Source organism: Tachyglossus aculeatus, chromosome 11, assembly GCF_015852505.1.
Source record: "Tachyglossus aculeatus isolate mTacAcu1 chromosome 11, mTacAcu1.pri, whole genome shotgun sequence".
Taxonomy (NCBI): Eukaryota; Metazoa; Chordata; class Mammalia; order Monotremata; family Tachyglossidae; genus Tachyglossus; species Tachyglossus aculeatus.
Genome location: NC_052076.1, coordinates 32,257,430 through 32,278,339, shown reverse-complemented (window position 1 = coordinate 32,278,339; position 20,910 = coordinate 32,257,430). Strand labels below are relative to the sequence as shown.

General features: G+C 49.8%; 1 protein-coding gene across 3 annotated transcripts in view; it reads right to left on the bottom strand.

Annotated features, from left to right (window-relative positions):
• The window catches only part of PAFAH1B2 (platelet activating factor acetylhydrolase 1b catalytic subunit 2), a 41,376-nt gene extending 20,690 nt beyond the window's left edge, over positions 1–20,686 (bottom strand). For 2 of the 3 annotated variants that reach the window (XR_005452962.1, XM_038754087.1), the window contains exon 1: positions 20,582–20,686. The gene's annotated coding sequence lies outside the window, so the exon portion shown is untranslated. Of the gene's footprint in view, positions 1–20,106; positions 20,124–20,581 lie in introns of those variants that run through there. The other variant, XM_038754088.1, reaches the window with a different exon arrangement.
• Between the last annotated feature and the right edge of the window lie 224 nt (positions 20,687–20,910).

Below are 20,910 nucleotides of genomic sequence, written 5' to 3'. Positions count from 1 at the left end.
CATACACTGGTTGTGTGAATCCTAAAATCTTCCTTTGCATCAGAAGGGCTGTCAGTGTCTGCACCACCCTAGAGTGTGGAGGATGGGTGGGACCTGCAGGGACTTAACCATCGCCATCCGAGCCCACTTTGGCTTGTTTAGCCGCCGAATCCTGGGCATCGACCACCCTGATGACTGCTTTGCCTCCTATCTCTGCTCACTCCAGCCCCTAATTCTCTCTGCTACCCGGATCATTTTTCTTAAAAAACAAAAAAACCCTTTCAGTCCATGTCTCCCAGCTCCTCAAGAACCTCCAGTGGTCACCCACCTACCTCTGCATCCAACAGAAACTCCTTACCATCGACTTTAAAGCACTCAATCAATTCGTGCCCCCTCCTACCTTACCTTGCTGATTTTCTACTTCATCCCAGCCCACTCGCTTTAATCCTCTAATGCTCAATTACTCACTGTACCTCGATCTCCTCTATAACAATCATTATTAATAATTGTCAATAATATTAATTAATACTGTTAATTGATAATATAGGTACCGCTAATTAATGATTAAGATTAATACTAATATTAGTATTGTGGCATTTGTTAAGCGCTTACTAGGTGCCAAGCACTGGTGTAGATAATAATAATAATAATAATAATAATAATAATAATGTTGGTATTTGTTAAGCGCTTACTATGTGCAAAGCACTGTTTTAAGCACTGGGGGGATACAAGGTGATCAGGTTGTCCCATGTGGGGCTCACAGTTTTAATCCCCATTTTACAGATGAGGTAACTGAGGCATAGAGAAGTGAAGTGACTTGCCCAAGGTCACACAGCAGACAAATGGCAGAGCCGGGATTAGAACTCGTGACCTCTGACTCCCAAGCCCGTGCTCTTTCCACTGAGCCACGCTGCTTCTCAACTGTAGATACAAGTTAGTACGGTTGGACACAGTTTCTGTCCCTCATGGAACTCCCACTCTTAATCCCCATTTTACAGATGAGGGAACTGAGGCCCAGGGAAATAATAAATAAATAAATAATAATGGCGGTATTTGTTAAGTGCCTACTATGTGCCAAGCACTGTTCTAAGAGCTGGGGAAGACACACGTTAATCAGGTTGGACACAGTCCCCGTCCCACACAATTATAACAGTAATGGTATTTAAGTGCTTATTATGTGCCACGCACTGTACTAAGCACTACGGTGGATAAAAGCAATTCGAGTTGGACGCATTCCCTGTCACACATGTAACGCACCCTCTTAATCCCCATTTTACAGTTGAGGAGACTGAGGCCCAGAGAAGTGAAGTGAATTGCCCAAGGTCACACAGCAGACACGTGGCAGAGTCGGGATTAGAACCTGGTCATTCATTTATTCATTCAATCGTATTTATTGAGCACTGACTGTGTGCAGAGCACTGTATTAAGCGCTTGGGAAGTACAAGTTGGCAACACATAGAGACGGTCCCTACCCAACAGCGGGCTCACAGTCGAGAAGGGGGAGACAGACAAAAAAAAACCCCAAAACATATTAACAAAATAAAATAAATAGAATATGTACAAATAAAATAAATAGAGTAATAAATACACCCAGGCCTGGTCTTTATCCACTAAGCCACGTGGCTTTTCTGTCCCCCGTCGACTCCTAGCCCAAGTCCTGTCTATGGCCTAGAAGTCCCTCCGCTTGCATAAGTCACAGGCCACCACTCTCCCCACCTTCAAAAAAGCGTGGCTCAGTGGAAAAAGCCTGGGCTTTGGAGTCAGAGGTCATGGGTTCTAGTCCCGGCTCCGCCACCTGTCAGCTGTGTGACTTTGGGCAAGTCACTTCACTTCTCTAGGCCTCAGTTACCTCATCTGGAAAATGGGGATTAAGACTGTGAGCCCCACGTGGGACAACCTGATCACCTTGTAACCTCCCCAGGGCTTAGAACAGTGCTTTGCACATTACCATCATCAGTCATACTTATTGAGCGCTTACTATGTGCAGAGCACTGTACTAAGCGCTTGGGAAGTACAAATTGGCAACATATAGAGACAGTCCCTACCCAACAGTGGGCTCACAGTCTAAAAGGGGGAGACAGAGAACAAAACCAAACATACTAACAAAATAAAATGAGTAGAATAGATATGTACAAGTAAAATAAATAAATAGAGTAATAAATATGTACAAACATATATACATATATGCATATAGTAAGCGCTTAATAAATGCCATTATTATTATTAAATTCACATCTCCTTCAAGAGGCCATCCCCTACTAAGCTCTCATTTCCCCTACTCCCTCACACTTCTGCATCACCCAAGCACTTGGATCTGTCCCTTTTACGCACCTAATATTTACCTCGCCCTCAGCACAAACGTACACATCCATAATTTATTTTAACGTCCGTCTTCCCTTCTAGACCGTAAGCTCCTTGTGGGCAGGGAATACGTCTACCAACTCTACTGCACCGTACTCTCCCAAGTGCTTAATACAGTGCCCTTCACCCAGTAAGCGCGCAATAAATAGCATCCATAGACTGATTGACTGAGAAGGGGAATGACCCCGAAGCTCTGACCATCTTGGTGGCCTCCAGGCCAGGAGTATTCAAAGAATACCGTGCCATGGCTGCCCCTGAGAAATAAAAAAATAAGGCTCCCAACGCCAAGCGGTTTTAAGCCGGAGAGGGCTGGGCCAGTAAGGAGGGGAGAGTGACGATTCACAGGGGAAGCTGCGGCTTTGGCGGCTCGGCCGTCTGTCAGCCCTCCTTCGGAAACCCGAGCGAGGCGATGACCCCCGAGGCCGGGGAGTGAGGGCAGGGCCGGGCCGACGGGATCGGAGTTGAGCCCGCATCCGATGCCAAACAGGAAGAATCGGTGTCCGCCACAGGTGGGGGACACCCACGCCAGGCATTTCCTTCCCCACAGAACTGTTGGCTGGCAGGGAGATGTTTGCCAACGCGGCAGGGGCCGTGATGCCCCCTCCTAACGCTCCCAAAATGGGGCAGGGTCCCATCAGCCCAGCCCCTACCTCCCCAATAATAATAATGATGGTATTTGTTAAGCACTTACTATGTGCAAAGCACTGTTCTAAATGCTGGGGGGATACAAGGTGATCAGGTTGTCCCACGGGGGGCTCACAATCTTAATCCCCATTGTACTGATGAGGTAACCGAGGCACAGAGAAGTGAAGTGACTTGCCCAAAGTCACACAGCTGACAATAGGCGGAGCCGGGATTTGAACCCATGACCTCTGACTCCAAAGCCCGGGCTCTTTCCACTGAGCCACGCCCAACCGACCGTTAGCTTGACCCTCGCCCCGGGGACGCTTCACCCCGGCCCCCGGCCTACCTGACTGACAGCTCTGAGGCTAGCAGTCTGGTCTAGTGGACACAACACACAAGACCACTTGTGTGCCGGGTGACCTTGGGCAAGTCGCTTCACCTCTCTGGGCCTCAGTTCCTCATCTGTAAAATAGGGATTAAGAGTGTGAGCCCCACGTGGGACAACACCTTGTACTTACCCCCGTGCTTAGAACAGTGCTTGGCACATAGTAAGCGCTTAACAAATACCATCATCATCATTATTCGCAAAGCCATTGCCGGAGCAGCCACAAGCCGGCCCAGTCAAGAACTTCGGAATCGGTACCCCATCGACGGTATTTACTGAACGCTTACTGTGTGCAGAGCACTGGGCTAAGCGCTTGGCAGAGCACACTACAACTTGGTGGGCCCGTTCCCTGCCCACAACGAGCCTATAGTCTAGAGGGGGAGGCAGACTTCGATATCAATTCCTGCTGTGTACATAGTAGCTGTGGAGCTGAGGGAGGGGTGCATTGAGGGTGCAAATCCCAATGCAAGGGAAGGAATACTGCACACGATGCTCATCTACTCCAGTGTACTGGACGCTCCTTGAAGGCAGGGACCATGTCCACTCTGTTGAGGCATACCCTCCCACGTGCATAAGGCGCTCTACGAACAAGATGCTCTCAATAATGCTGTGCTCACCGTACCCCGATGTGGTTCCTGAATCCTGAACCCTGGTTCCTGTGGTTCCTGGTTCCCGGGAGGCGGCCCGGGGTGGGAGAAACCACACGGTCTAGGGAAGCAGGATGAAAGCGTCCCCGGGGACGGAACCGTTATCTCCGGTTGACGGGCCGTGGCTCCCCGCCTTCTCCCCTAAGGGAGTGCTCTGAGGAGCGATCCTTCAGGACGGCTACTGGGGCCTGGCTTTGCCATCAGTCAATCAATTGATGGGATTTACCGAGCATCTACTGTGTGCCAAGCACTGGACTGAGCCCTTGCCATGGAAGGGCTGGGTCGAATTCTAGATCGGGCTCGATACGCTGTCACTGCTTTGTCCTCATTCATTCATTCAATCGTATTTATTGAGCGCTTACTGTGTGCAGACCACTGTACTCTCGTCCGTCCACCTCCAAATCCCTTAGGGGATGACCAACGGTGCCAACGTGGAGAATGCCCACAAGGTCCACATTCAGAGAACTTGGATTCTAATCCCAGCTCTGCCACTTGTTTGCTGTGTGACCTAGGGCAAGTCACTTAACTTTTCTGTGCCTCAGTTACCTCATCTGGAAAATGTGGACTAAATCCTGCTCCCTCTTACTTGGACTCTGAACCCAAGTGGGACAAGGACTGTGTCTAACCTGATTGCGCTGTTTCTATCCCATGGCTTAGAAGAGTAGTTAACAAGTGCTACTATTATTATTATCACCAGGCCCATTTTGGAACTCTCTCATAACATCTGGAGTTTTAAAAAACCTCCCCAACGACCTGTGAATTTAGGCCACTCCTCCGCCTTGATTTCCCCTTTCACCTTCCTCAGTGCTTGTGTCTGTGTGTGGACACCTGGCTGTAAGCTCTTTGTGAGCAGGGAATGTGTCTACCCACCCTGTTAAAAATAATAATGGCAATATATAATTACGGTATTTGTTAAGCACTTACCACATGACAAGCAGGGCCAAAGCACTGGGGGAGCTACAAGATACAAGGCCCTACTGAGAGCTTCAAGGCCCTACTGAGAGCTCACCTCCTCCAGGAGGCCTTCCCAGACTGAGCCCCTTCCTTCCTCTCCCCCTCGTCCCCCCTCCACCCCCCATCTTACCTCCTTCCCTTCCCCATAGCACCTGTATATATGTATATATGTTTGTACATATTTGTTACTCTATTTATTTTACTTGTACATATCTATTCTATTTATTTTATTTTGTTAGTATGTTTGGTTTTGTTCTCTGTCTCCCCCTTTTAGACTGTGAGCCCACTGTTGGGTAGGGACTGTCTCTAGATGTTGCCAACTTGGACTTCCCAAGCGCTTAGTACAGTGCTCTGCACACAGTAAGCGCTCAATAAATACAATTGATGATGATGATGATGATAATCATGTCCCACTTGGGGCTCAGAAGCAGCTCAGTTAATGGGCTTGGGAGTCAGAGGCTGTGGGTTCTAATCCCGGCTCTGCCACTTGTCAGCTGTGTGACTTTGGGCATGTCACTTCATTCATTCATTCAATCGTATTTACTGAGCGCTTACCGTGTGCACAGCACTGTACTCAGCACTTGGGAAGTACAAATCGGCAACACATGGAGACAGTCCATACCCAACAATGGGCTCACAGTCTAGAAGGGGGAGACGGACACCAAAACAAAACTTAACTTCTCGGTGCCTCAGTTACCTCATCTGTAATATGGGGATTAAGACTGTGAGCCCCACGTGGGACAACCTCATTACCCTGTAATAATAATAATAATGATGGCATTTGTTAAGCGCTTACTATGTGCAAAGCACTGTTCTAAGCGCTGGGGAGGATACAAGGTGATCAGGTTGTCCCATGTGGGGCTCACAGTCTTCATCCCCATTTTACAGATGAGGTAACTGAGGCTCAGAGAAGTTAAGTGACTTGCCCAAGGTCACACAGCAGACATGTGGTGGAGCTGGGATTCAAACCCATGACCTCTGACTCCAAAGCCCGTGCTCGACACATAGTAAATGTTTAACAAATTCATTCATTCATTCATTCAATCGTATTTATTGAGCGCTTACTGTGTGCAGAGCACTGTACTAAGCGCTTGGGAAGTCCAAGTTGGCAACATCTAGAGACGGTCCCTACCCAACAGCGGGCTCACAGTCTAGAGGGTGGAGACAGACAACAAAACAAAACATATTAACAAAATAAAATAAATAGAATAGTAAATATGTACAAATAGAGTAATAAATATGTACAAACATATATACAGGTCCTGTGGGGAGGGGAAGGAGGTAAGGCGGAGGGGGTGGGGAGGGGGAGAGGAAGGAGGGGGCTCAATCTGGGAAGGCCTCCTGGAGGAGGGGAGCTCTCAGCAGGGCTTTGAAGGGAGGAAGAGAGCTAGCTTGGCGGATGTGTGGAGGGAGGACATTCCAGGCCAGGGAATACCATCATAACACCATCATAATAATTATTATTACTATTAAGAGGGAGAACGGGTATTGAGTCCCCACTCTGCAAATGAGGGAACTGAGGCCCAGAAAAGCTTAGTGACTTGCCCAAGGTGACCCAGCAGGTACATGATAGAGCAGGGATTAGAAGGTAGGTCCACCGACTCCTAGGTCTGTGCTGTTCCCACTAGGCCACACTGCTTCCCTAATCCAACTCTGCTGTAATGTACTCTCCCAAGCGCTTAGTATAGTACTCTGGACACAGTAAGCATTCAATAAACACCACTGATTGACTTGATGATTTCTTCGGACTCCTTCGGTTGGAGAGATTTTTAGGTTTGCCTCCCCTGGAAGAGGGTAAGCATCCTGGGGGCAGGCAATGCGTCCCTCTGTTATTCCATTTTTCCCCACGAGCCAAGTACAGTGTGGCGCACCGCATGGGCGTTCAATAAAACGCTACTGCGCCCACTACCACCAGACATACCATTTTGTGCCAGGCATTGTCTACGCCAGGTCAGCGGGGCCAAATGGAAGGATCCCTGCTCTAACGGGTGAGATCCATCGGTGCCTTCCATTATCATAATAATAATTATAATAATAATAATAATGATGGCATTTATTAAGTGCTTACTATGTGTAAAGCACTGTACTAAGCGGTGGGGAGATTACAAGGAGGTCAGGTTGTCCCACGGGGGGCTCACAGTCTTAATCCCCATTTTACAGACGAGGGAACTGAGGCACAGAGAAGTTAAGTGATTTGCCCAAAGCCACACAGCTGACAATTGGCAGAGCGGAATTCGAACCCGTGACCCCTGACTCCAAAGCCCGGGCTCTTTCCACTGAGCCACGCTGCTTCTCTATGGTATCTGTTAAGCGTTGACTACGTGTGGGCACTGTACTAAGCGCTGGGGTTGGATACACTCAAATCAGGATGGACACAGTCCCTGTCAATCAATCAATCGTATTTATTGAGCGCTTACTGTGTGCACAGCACTGTACTAAGCGCTTGGGAAGTACAAGCTGGCAACATATAGAGACAGTCCCTACCCAACAGTGGGCTCACAGTCTCGATCCCCATTTTCCAGACGAGGCAACCGAGGCCGGGAGAAGTGAAGTGACTAGTCCAAGGTCACACAGCAGAAAGGTGGCAGAGTCGGAATTAGAACCCATGATGTTGTGATTCCCAGGCCCGGGCTCTAATCGTTATGCGCTGCTGCTTCTTCTTCATCATGGTGAACGTGTTCGCGGGGAGTGGGGATCTGGAGGAAGGTAGGAACCGGGGCGGGGGGAACGCAGAGAGCACCAAAAAGCGAGGGTGGTGGGTGGCACAGTCCCTGCCCACAATGAGCTTACCATCTAGAGGGGGAGACAGACATTAATATAAATAAATAAAATTACAGGTATGGACATAAGTGCTGTGGGGCTGGGACGGGGGATGAATTAAGGGGGCAAGACAGGGCGACAAGGGAGGGGGAGAAGAAGAAAAGAGGGCTTAGTCAGGGAGGGCCTCTTAGAGGAGAGGTGCCAGTGAAACACTTCCCATGAACATCAAGAGAGTTGAGGTGGTGGGAGTGGAGGGATCTCGGGCCTTCAGATGTTTCTTAATCTTTCTTTGTCCTTTAAATAATAATAATAAAAATAATATTTGCGGACTTTGTTCAGCGCCTATTAGGTGCCAAGGACGAAGCGCTTGGGTAGATGCAAGATCGTTAGATCAGACCCAATCTCTGCCCCAGATGGAGCTTACGCTGTAAGGGCGGGGAACAGGTATTTCATCCCCATTTTACAGATGAGGAAACGGGCTCAGAGAAGTGAAGTGAAAGTTCACACACTAGCTAAGTGACTGAGCAGCTTGGCCTAGTGGATAGAGCACAGGCCTGGGATTCAGAAGGACCTGCGTTCTAATTCTGGCTCTGCTGCTCGTCTGTTGTGAGGTCTTGGGCAAGTCACTTCACTTCTCTGTATATATGTATATACGTTTGTACATATTTATTACTCTATTTATTTTACTTGTACATATCTATTCTATTTATTTTATTTTGTTTGTATGTTTGGTTTTGTTCTCTGTCTCCCCCTTTTAGACTGTGAGCCCACTGCTGGGTAGGGACTGTCTCCATATGTTGCCAACTTGTACTTCCCAAGTGCTTAGTACAGTGCTCTGCACACGGTAAGCGCTCAATAAATACGATTGATTGATTGACTGGATGTCAAAAAGGGGGTGTGATGGGACTGTCACTGCCGACGGAAAACACGCCAGCCTGGGTGTGTGCGTGACGGGTACGTGTGTGATGGGTGTGTGCACGTTTGTGCGCGGCGGGAACCATCTGTCTTACTTCGGCCTCCTCGCCTGCACAGATGGGAGGCTCAGCGTCATCTCTGCCAGCGAAGGGCGGCAAAGCAAATGGTCCCAAAGCCCCACCGCTCTCCGTGCCCTCGGCCTCGCGCCCAGGGGTTACAGAAAACGCGTGCCACGTGCCGGGGTGGCGACCAACGGAATAGTGGTTTAGTGGAAATGGAGTGGGCCCTGGAGCCAGAAGGACCTGGGTCCTAATCCCAGTTCCACCATGTGTCTGCTGTACGACCCTGGGCCGGTCACTTCACTTCTCTGGGCCTCAGTTACCTCATCTGTAAAATGGGGATTGAAACTGTGAGTTCTACATGATACAGGGACTGTGTCCAACTCGAATTACTTCTATCCACTGCAGTGCTTAGTAGTACCGGGCCTGGCACATAGTAAGCACTTCAACACCATCATTATTATTATTATTGTTGTTGTGTGGGACAGGGACCGTATCCAACCTGATTAACCTGTCTCTACCCCAATGCTTACAACAGTAGCTGGCACATCATCATCATCATCAATCATATTTATTGAGCGCTTACTATGTGCAGAGCACTGTACTAAGTGCTTGGGAAGTACAAATTGGCAACATATAGAGACAGTCCCTACCCAACAGTGGGCTCACAGTCTAAAAGGGGGAGACAGAGAACAAAACCAAACATACTAACAAATTAGACTGTGAGCCCACTGTTGGGTAGGGACTGTCTCTATATGTTGCCAATTTGTACTTCCCAAGCGCTTAGTACAGTGCTCTGCACATAGTAAGCGCTCAATAAATACAATTCATGATAAAATAAATAGAATAGATATGTACAAGTAAAATAAGCACACTGTAAGTGCTTAACAAGTACAATGATTATTATTAATTATTCCTCTTGAGCCTCACTTCTGGGAGAGAAGACAATCACAGATGACGGGCCATACCTTAGTCGGTTGGCCTTCTGGGCTGGGACTGGGTCTATCCCCTTGGGAGGGGGCCGCCTTGGCCCCCAAGACTGAAGCCTTAGAGAAGCAGCGTGCCCCAGCAGAAACAGCCCGGGCCCGGGAATCAGAGAACCTGGGTTCTATTCCCAGCTCCGCCACTTGCCTGCTGTGTGACCTCGGGAGAGTCACTTTGCTTCTCTGTGCTTCGGTTTCCCCCCCTCCGCAAGTGGCGATTCAATCCCTGTTCTCCCTCCTACTTAGGCGGTGAGCCCCACGTGGGACTTGATTATCTGGTCTCTACCCCAGTGCTTAGTACAGTGCTTGGCACCTAGTAAGCGCTGTGCAGGGCTGCAATCCGCCCCGCCCATCAGCGGGCAGAGCTGGCAGCAGGGCAGGGGGCACCGCCAGCCACGCTGCCAGCCCCTTCCTCTTCCTCGAGGCAGAGCGTCCCAGGGTAAATGTGTTGCTTTGTGCCCCGGGCCTGACGACGTCTAGTATCCGGCTGGAGCCAGGCCGCCCGATACAAAGCGGCTTTCACGAGCTTCCGGGGATAGATGGCACGGCGAACATTTCTCGGACAACTTGCAAAGACGAGAACCGGACCGCGTCGCCCGCCCTCTGAGAGCCAGGCCACGGAGGAGGAGGCGAGCCAAGGAGAACGGGAGGTCGGGGCCCTCAAAATCAGCTGGCCTCAGGTCATGCCCGGGAGAAACCGGGCCATCGTCAATGGCAAAACTGAGGCACGACTGAAGTTATGCAGAGGGTAGCTCAGGTCGGACATGGAATGCCCAAGGCGAGTCTTTGTTTCTGGTACGGTGTAGAGTGCAAGCCTCCCAGCTCAGGAAGGGCCCAGAGGAGCTAAGAAACATGACATGAGGACCCACTCTCCCCCTCCTCATCCCCCCCGCCTTACCTCCTTCCCCTCCCCACATCACCTGTATATATGTTTGTACATATTTATTACTCTATTTTACTTGAACATATTTACCATTCTATTTATTTTGTTAATATGTTTTGTTTTGTTGTCTGTCACCCCCTTCTGGACTGTGAGCCCGCTGTTGGGTAGGGACCGTCTCTAGATGTTGCCAACTTGTACTTCCCAAGCGCTTAGTACAGTGCTCTGCACACAGTAAGCACTCAATAAATACGATTGAATGAAGAATGAGTTTGAGGAGGGAGGTCATTCGGGGCCAGAGGCAGGTCGTGGGCCAGGGGTCGGCGGCGAGATAGGTGAGGTGGAGGCACAGTGAGAAGGTTAGCACTAGAGAAGCAAAACTGTGCCGGCTGGGTTGTTTGGAACCCAGCTCATGCCCCTTCAACTTCCCCTTCAAATCGATCAGACTGGAGCGATCCACATCTTCAAAACTCTTCTAAAGTCCCAACTCCTTTCAGAAGGCTTTTCTGGGGGAATTTCTCTTCTTCCTACATCTCGTGCTCCCACCTAACACCCTCTCAGCACTTCTGCACTCCCAGCTTCCCAAATCTGCACACTCTACCGGTTGGCTACTTCTTCCTCCTATTTCTAAATTACTTTATGCGTCTTCCCTGGGTAGGGACCGTCTCTATATGTTGCCGATTTGTACTTCCCAAGCACTTAGTACAGTGCTCTGCACACAGTAAGTGCTCAATAAATATGACTGACTGACTTAGATTGTAAGATCCTGGGGGGCAGGGATAGTGTCCTCTACCCGTGGAGCACTCCCCCAAATGCTCAGTATGGTGGGCACCCAGTGGGTGCTCAATAAATACTGCTTTTTATGGTATTTATTAAGCACTATGTGCCAAGCACTTTACTAAGCTCTGCAGGAGACACAAGCTAATCAGGCTGGACACAGTCCCTGTCCCACAAGGGGCTCACGGTTTTAACCCCCATTTTACAGATGAGGTAACCGAGGCACGGAGAAGCAAAGTGACTTACACAGAGCAGACAAGCAGTGGAGGTGGGATTAGAACCCAGATCTTTCTAATTTCTAGCCACTAAGGTTTCCATTCTCACCACCAGAGACAGGCAGTTGTTACAGTCTCAGACTACTCAGTGAGTAGAAGGTGCAGCAGAAGTCTGCCCCGACATCTCGGACACCCCCTCGGATGGAACCGGCCAGTCCTGCCCACCCTACCCGGAGGGGTGGGCGTCCCAGCCGGGATAGTAAGTCCTGGGCATAGCTGGGGACCGCCACCACCAACACACTGCTCCCCCAGGCACCGCTGTAGCCGCCGTCAACTTAAGGTCAGTCGGTCGGTGCTATTTATGGAGCACTTACTGCATGCAGAGCACTTGGAGAATTCAACAATAAACAGACACATTCCCTGCCCGCAACGAGCTTACGGTCTAGAGGCTGGGGCGGCTTCAGAGGGCTCGGAATGCCCATAAAGAGTCGCCGATTCACACACCAGAGCCGGATGTCTGTGTGGCTTGAAATAGGAAACGGATTAGTCAGGTGGAAGGGGAAAGTGGTACTAGGGGTGGTTTGTTTGTTTTCTTTGGGGGGGTGGGGGTGGGGGGAGGGAGGGCGGGAGGTCACTGCAGCCAAGCAACTACAAGAGGCCAAAGCCCAGTTCGGAGAATCCAAAAGATTGCGAAGGTTTCCTGGCTGCCCTGCACAGCCCGTGTTAATATTCATTCATTCATTCATTCAATCGTATTTATTGAGCGCTTTCTGTGTGCACAGCACCGTACTAAGCGCTTGGAAAGTACAAGTTGGCAACATTATAGAGATGGTCCCTACCCAACAGCGGGTTCACAATCTAGAAGGGGAAGACAGACAACAAAACATAGTAACAAAATAAAACAGAATAAATATGTACAAATAAAATAAATAGAGTAATAAATACGTACAAACATATATACAGGTGGTGTGGGGAGGGGAAGGAGGTAAGGCGGGGGAGGGGGAGGAGGGATGATTAATAGTAATCACTGTGGTACTTGTTAAGCGCTTACTACGTACCGGGCGCTGACGCTATCGCAAAACAATCGGATCGGGCCCAGACCCGATCCCACGTGGGGCTTGGGGTCCCCGGGGGGCCGAAGCGGGGTCACCCTAGGGGGGTGCACCTCCTCTGCGGCCCCCCTCTAAAGCTCCACCTCCCGTGGGCTCTGGAGGGTTTGTCTCAGTCAATGGTATTTACTGAGCTCCTACTGTGTGCAGAGTGCTGTACTGAGGGCTTGGGAGAGTCCAATATAACAACAGAACACGGTTATGCAGCATCTCCTGGCACTGCACCCATGCAGGTTATTGCAGGTTAGGAGGCCTTCCCAGACTTATCCCCCTTTTTCCTCTCCTCCTGCCCTACCTCCTTCCCTTCCCCACAGCACCTGTATATATGTTTGTACGTACTTATTACTCTATTTATTATTCATTCATTCATTCATTCATATTTATTGAGCGCTTACTGTGTGCAGAGCACTGTACTAAGCGCTTGGGAAGTACAAGTCGGCAACATATGGAGATGGTCCCTACCCAACGGGCTCACAGTCTAGAAGGGGGAGACAGCAAAACAAAACATGTAGACAGGCATCAAAATCGTCAGAACAAAAGAATTAAAGCTATATGCACATCATTAACAAAATAAATAGAATAATAAATATGTACAAGTAAAATAAGTAAAGTAATAAATCTATACAAATGTATACAAGTGCTGTACATATTTATTCTATTCATTTTATTCTGTTAATGTTTTGTTTTGTTCTCTGTCTCCCCCTCCTAGACTGTGAGCCCACTGCTGGGTAGGGACCGTCTCTATAAGGTTGCCAACTTGTACTTCCCAAGCACTTAGTACAGTGCTGTACACACAGGAAGTGCTCAATAAATACAACTGAATGAATGAATGAATTGCCAACTGGCCAGGCAGGCAAAGACAGTAAACAACGGTTTCCTCAATTCCCTCCGCCCGGCGACCTGAAGGCCCGAACTGTGCGCGCAGGATATGAACCCGGAGAGAGCCTGTGACCACTAAGGCGCAGATAATCCACATGTGCCCACCGAGGTGCAGATAACCCACTTATGCCGACCGAGGGGCATATAACCCACATGTGCTCAGCGAGGGGCAGATAACCCACATGGGCCCAGGGGCGAAGATAACCCACATGTGCCCATGGAGGGGCAGATAACTACGGTGCCCACCAATCAATCAATCGTATTTATTGAGCGCTTACTATGTGCAGAGCACTGTACTAAGCGCTTGGGAAGTACAAATTGGGACACAATGGGCACATCCTCAGGGTGCCCACCAAGGCACAGATAACCCACCCGGGAGCCTCTCCTGCTCCCCACTGTCACTCTCCCCATCCTTGGAAGTTGGCTGCAAGTGAGGCTCGGGGTTTTTTTTGGGGGGCGGGGGGACAGGTCATTGTAGCCTGGCGACCCCAGAGACCAAAGCCCAGTTTGGGGGGCGGGGGCAATCTGGGCTGCCAATCCCACATTCCTGCCGGCTGAACATGGCAGAGTGGAGCAGGCTTCATGTCCGGGGAGGGCCGGGGAAGTTGGGGAAGAGTTGCGGGTTTGGGTGTGGGGATTGGTGTTTGTGTGGGGGGGGGGGGGAGATTGGGAGATGAAGGTGGGGGGGAGATTGGGAGATGAAGGTGGGGGGGATTGGGAGATGAAGGTGGGGGGGATTGGGAGATGAAGATGGGGGGATTGGGAGATGAAGATGGGGGGGACCGGGAGATGAAGATGGGGGGGACCGGGAGATGAAGATGGGAGCTTACCCCCTGGGGGGGACTGGGAGATAAAGATGGGGGGACTGGGAGATGAAGATGGGAGGGGGGGGACCGGGAGATGAAGATGGGAGCTCACCCCCTCTCCCCGCCCTTAATTTCTCCCTCACCCCTTGTGCAGAGAAGCAGCGTGACTCAGTGGAAAGAGCCCGGGCTTTGGTGTCAGAGGTCATGGGTTCAAATCCCAGCTCCGCCAATTGTCAGCTGTGTGACTTCGGGCAAGTCACTTCACTTCTCTGGGCCTCAGTACCTCATCTAGAAAATGGGGAGGAAGACTGCGGGACCCCCCGTGGGATAACCAGTTAACACTGTAACCTCCCCAGCGCTTAGAACAGTGCTTTGCACATTGTAAGTGTTTAATAAATGCCATTATTATTATTATTATTATTATTGTTATTATTATTATTATTATTATTCCTGGGCCTGCAGCCGGCCCCGCAGGTTGGGAAGGGGGAAGGGGGAAGTATGGCGGGGTGGAATGGGGTGGGGCAGGGGCAGGGAAGGATGGAGGAAGGGGAAGGAAAGGGAGGGAAGGAGGGAAGAACAGCAGGGAGGGAGGGAAGGAAGGAAGAGGGTGAGGAGGGGGCAGGAAGGGAGAGAGGGAACTACCAAGCGCTTAGTGCTTAGTAATAATAAGGATGGTATTTGTTAAGCGCTTACTATGTGTGAAGCACTGTTCTAAGCACTAGTACCTAGTAGTAGTGGTAGTAGAAGCAGCGTGGCTCAGTGGAAAGAGCCCGGGTTTGGGAGTCAGAGGTCACGGGTTCTAATCCCGGCTTCCCCACTTATCGGCTGTGTGACTTTGGGCAAGCCACTTCACTTCTCTATGCCTCAGTGACCTCATCTGTAAAATGGGGATGAAGACTGTGAGCCCCATGTGGGACAACCTTGATTACCTCGTATCTCCCCCAGCGCTTAGAACAGTGCTTGGCACATAGGAAGCACCTAACAAATACCAATATTATTATTATCATTATTATTATTATTATATCTATCCCAGCACTTAGATCAGTACTTGACACATAGGAAGCGCTTAACAAATACCGACATTACTATTATTATTATTATTATTATTATTATTATTATTATTGTATCTATCCCAGTGCTTAGATCAGTGCTTGACACATAGGAAGTACTTAACAAATACCAACATTATTATTATATCGTGGCTCAGTGGAAAGAGCCCGGGTTTGGGAGTCGGAGGTCATGGGTTCAAATCCCGGCTCTGCCACATGTCTGCTGTGTGACCTTGGGCAAGTCACTTAACTTCTCTGAGCCTCAGTTCCCTCATCTGTAAAATGGGGATTACGATTGTGAGCCTCACGAGGGACAACCTGATCACCTTGTATCCCCCCAGCGCTTAGAACAGTGCTTTGCACATGGTAAGCGCTTAACAAATGCCATTATTATTATTATTACTATCATCAGTGATTGGCACATAGGAAGCGCTGAACAAATACAGGCTTTGGAGTCAGCGGTCATGGGTTCAAATCCCGGCTCTGCCACACGTCTGCTGTGTGACCTTGGGCAAGTCACTTACGCCCCACGTGGGCCAACCTGATCACCTTGTATCCCCCCAGCGCTAACAGTGCTTTGCACATAGTAAGCGCTGAACAAATACCATCATCATTATTATTCTCTGTGCCTGTTCCCTCATCTGTAAAACGGGGATTTAGACTGGGAGCCCCCCGTGGGACCACCTGATCACCTTGTAACCTCCCCAGCGCTCAGAACAGTGCTTTGCACAGAGTAAGCGCTTAATAAATGCCATCATTATTAAATCCCGACATTTTTAGTACTTAGTACCAAGCACTTCATTCATTCATTCATTCATTCAATCGTATTTATTGAGTGCTTACTGTGTGCAGAGCACCGTACTAAGTGCTTGGGAAGTACAAGTTGGCAACATATAGGGACGGTCCCTACCCAACAGCGGGCTCACAGTCTAGAAGGAGGAGACAGACAGCAAAACAAAACATATTAACAAAATAAAATAAATAGAATATGTACAAATAAAATAGAGTAATAAATAGGTACAAACATGTATACAGGCGCTGTGGGGAGGGGAAGGAGGTAAGGCAGGGGATTTAGACTGTGAGCCCCCCGTGGGACCACCTGATCACCTTGTAACCTCCCCAGCACTGTACTTCCCAAGTGCTTAGTACAGTGCTCTGCACACAGTAAGCGCTCAATACGACTGAATGAACAGTGCTTTGCACATAGTAATAGTAAGTGCTTAATAAATGCCATCATTATTAAATCCTGACATTATTATTAGTAGTAGTACTTAGTGCCAAGCACTTAGTAGGAAGCGGTTAGTCCAGCGCTCTGCACGCAGTAAGTGCTGAATAAATACGATTAAATGAGTGAATGAACAGTGCTTTGCACATAGTAAGCGCTTAATAAATGCCATCATTATTAAATCCCGACATTATTATTAGTAGTAGTACTTAGTACCGAGCACTTAGTAGGAAGCGGTTAGTCCAGCGCTCTGCACGCAGTAAGCGCTGAGTAAATAGGACGGAATGATGGAGGGTCAGTGCGTGTGACTCAGTGGAAAGAGCCCGGGCTTTGGAGTCAGAGGTCGTGGGTTCAAATCCCGGCTCTGCCAATTGCCAGCTGTGTGACTTTGGGCAAGTCACTTCACTTCTCTGGGCCTCAGTACCTCATCTATAAAATGGGGATGAAGACTGCGGGACCTCCCGTGGGATAACCAGTTAACATTGTAACCTCCCCAGCGCTTAGAACAGTGCTTTGCACATAGTAAGTGCTTAATAAATGCTATTATTATTATTATTATTAATCTGGGCCTGCAGCCGGCCCCGCAGGTTGGGAAGGGGGAAGTATGGTGGGGTGGAATGGGGTGGGGCAGGGGCAGGGAAGGATGGAGGAAGGGGAAGGAAAGGGAGGGAAGGAGGGAAGAACAGCAGGGAGGGAGGGAAGGAAGGAAGAGGGTGAGGAGGGGGCAGGGAGGGAGACAGGGAGCTACCAAGCGCTTAGTGCTTAGTAATAATAAGGATGGTATTTGTTAAGCGCTTACTATGTGCAAAGCACTGTTCTAAGCGCTAGTACCTAGTAGTAGTGGCAGTAGAAGCAGCGCGGCTCAGTGGAAAGAGCCCGGGTTTGGGAGTCAGAGGTCGCGGGTTCTAATCCCGGCTCTGCCACTTATCGGCTGTGTGACTTTGGGCAAGTCACTTCACTTCTCTATGCCTCAGTGACCTCATCTGTAAAATGGGGATGAAGACTGTGAGCCCCATGTGAGACAACCTTGATTACCTCGTATCTCCCCCAGTGCTTAGAACAGTGCTTGGCACACAGGAAGCACCTAACAAATACCAATATTATTATTATTATTATTATTATATCTATCCCAGCACTTAGATCAGTACTTGGCACATAGGAAGCGCTTAACAAATACCGACATCATTATTATTATTATTATTATTATTGTATCATCTATCCCAGTGCTTAGATCAGTGCTTGACACATAGGAAGTACTTAACGAATACCAACATTATTATTATATCGTGGCTCAGTGGAAAGAGCCCGGGCTTGGGAGTCGGAGGTCATGGGTTCAAATCCCGGCTCTGCCACACGTCTGCTGTGTGACCTTGGGCAAGTCACTTAACTTCTCTGAGCCTCAGTTCCCTCATCTGTAAAATGGGGATTACGATTGTGAGCCTCACGAGGGACAACCTGATCACCTTGTATCCCCCCAGCGCTTAGAACAGTGCTTTGCACATGGTAAGCGCTTAACAAATGCCATTATTATTATTATTACTATCATCAGTGATTGGCACATAGGAAGCGCTGATCAAATACAGGCTTTCGAGTCAGCGGTCATGGGTTCAAATCCCGGCTCTGCCACACGTCTGCTGTGTGACCTTGGGCAAGTCACTTAAGCCCCACGTGGGCCAACCTGATCACCTTGTATCCCCCCAGTGCTAACAGTGCTTTGCACATAGTGAGCGCTGAACAAATACCATCATCATTGTTATTATTCTCTGTGCCTGTTCCCTCATCTGTAAAACGGGGATTTAGACTGGGAGCCCCCCGTGGGACCACCTGATCACCTTGTAACCTCCCCAGCGCTCAGAACAGTGCTTTGCACAGAGTAAGCGCTTAATAAATGCCATCATTATTAAATCCCGACATTTTTAGTACTTAGTACCAAGCACTTCATTCATTCATTCATTCATTCAATCGTATTTATTGAGCGCTTACTGTGTGCAGAGCACCGTACTAAGCGCTTGGGAAGTACAAGTTGACAACATATAGAGATGGTCCCTACCCAACAGCAGGCTCACAGTCTAGAAGGAGGAGACAGACAACAAAACAAAACGCATTAACAAAATAAAATAAATAGAATATGTACAAATAAAGTAAATAAATAGAGTAATAAATAGGTACAAACATGTATACAGGCGCTGTGGGGAGGGGAAGGAGGTAAGGCGGGGGATTTAGACTGTGAGCCCCCCGTGGGACCACCTGATCACCTTGTAACCTCCCCAGCACTGTACGTCCCAAGTGCTTAGCACAGTGCTCTGCACACAGTAAGCGCTCAATAAATACGATTGGATGAATGAACAGTGCTTTGCACATAGTAAGCGCTTAATAAATGCCATCATTATTAAATCCCGACATTATTATTAGTCGTAGTACTTAGTACCAAGCACTCAGTAGGAAGCGGTTAGTCCAGCGCTCTGCACGCAGTAAGTGCTGAATAAATACGATTAAATGAGTGAATGAACACTGCTTTGCACATAGTAAGCGCTTAATAAATGCCATCATTATTAAATCCCGACATTATTATTAGTCGTAGTACTTAGTGCCAAGCACTTAGTAGGAAGTGGTTAGTCCTGCGCTCTGCACACAGTAAGCGCTGAATAAATAGGACAGAATGATGGAGGGTCAGTGTGTGTGACTCAGTGGAAAGAGCCCGGGCTTTGGAGTCAGAGGTCGTGGGTTCAAATCCCGGCTCTGCCAATTGCCAGCTGTGTGACTTTGGGCAAGTCACTTCACTTCTCTGGGCCTCAGTGACCTCATCTGTAAAATGGGGATGAAGACTGTGAGCTCCCCGTGGGACCACCTGATCACCCCGTACCCTCTCCAGCGCTTAGCACGGTGCTTTGCACATAGTAAGTGCTTAACAAATACCATTATTATCATTGTTATTATTATTATTATTATTAAATAGGATGGAATGACGGAGGGTCAGTGCGCGTGGCTCAGTGGAAAGAGCCCGGGCTTTGGAGTCAGAGGTCGTGGGTTCAAATCCCGGCTCTGCCAGTTGCCAGCTGTGTGACTTTGGGCAAGTCACTTCACTTCTCTGGGCCTCAGTGACCTCATCTGTAAAATGGGGATGAAGACTGTGAGCCCCCCGTGGGACCACCTGATCACCCTGTACCCTCTCCAGCGCTTAGCACGGTGCTTTGCACATAGTAAGTGCTTAACAAATACTATTATTATTAGTATTATTATTATTAATAGGATAGAATGACGGAGGTTCAGTGCGCGTGGCTCAGTGGAAAGAGCCCGGGCTTTGGAATCAGAGGTCGTGGGTTCAAATCCAAGGCTCCGTCAATTGCCAGCTAGTCACTTCACTTCTCTGGGCCTCAGTTCCCTCATCTGTAAAATGGGGGTGAAGACTGCGAGCCCCCCAGGAGAACAACCTGATCACCTTGTAACCTCCCCAGGGCTTAGAACGGTGCTTTGCCCATGGTAAGCGCTTAACAAATACCATTATTATTATTAAATAGGATGGAACGCCGGAGGATCAGTGCGCGTGGCTCGGTGGAAAGAGCCCGGGCTTTGGAGTCAGAGGTCGTGGGTTCAAATCCCGGTTCCGCCAATTGCCGGCTGTGTGACTTTGGGCAAGCCATTTCGCTTCTCCGGGCCTCAGTGACCTCATCTGTAAAACGGGGATGAAGACTGTGAGCCCCCGGGGGGCCCACCTGATCACCTTGCACCCTCCCCAGCGCGTGGAACGGGGCTTTGCACGGAGTAAGCGCTTCATAAACGCCATCATTGTCATTATTATGATTATTATTGTTGTCAGTGCGGAGGGTCAGAGGGGGGGCGGTGGGGGGGCTGAGGGGGCTGAGGAGGGGGCCTCCTCACGACCACCACGACGACGACGACAAGCAGCGCCCCCGGCCCGGGCGGGCGGGCTGGGCCTGGGCCTCCCCCCGCTCCCCGACCGGGGCGGCACTCACAGGTTTGGGGCTCCGGCTCTGGGGGCGGGGGGGGGTCCGTCGGTCGGTCCGTCGGTCGGTCGGTCTGCCCGTCGGCCCGTCGGCCCGTCGGTCTGTCGGTCCGCGGGCCCGTCGGTCCCGGCTGAGGCGCTGAGGTCCCCGCTCCGGCGCCTCGCTCCCTCCCTCCCTGCCTCCCTCCCTCCCTCGCTCCCGACACTTCCGGCCCCCGCCTGCCAGTCGGGCCGCCGGACACCGGAAGTCCCGCCCCGCCCCCCCCCGCTCCCCGGCGGGGCCGACGGAAAGCCACGAGGGCCGCGCCCCTCCCCTCGCCCTGCGCACTTCCATCCCCC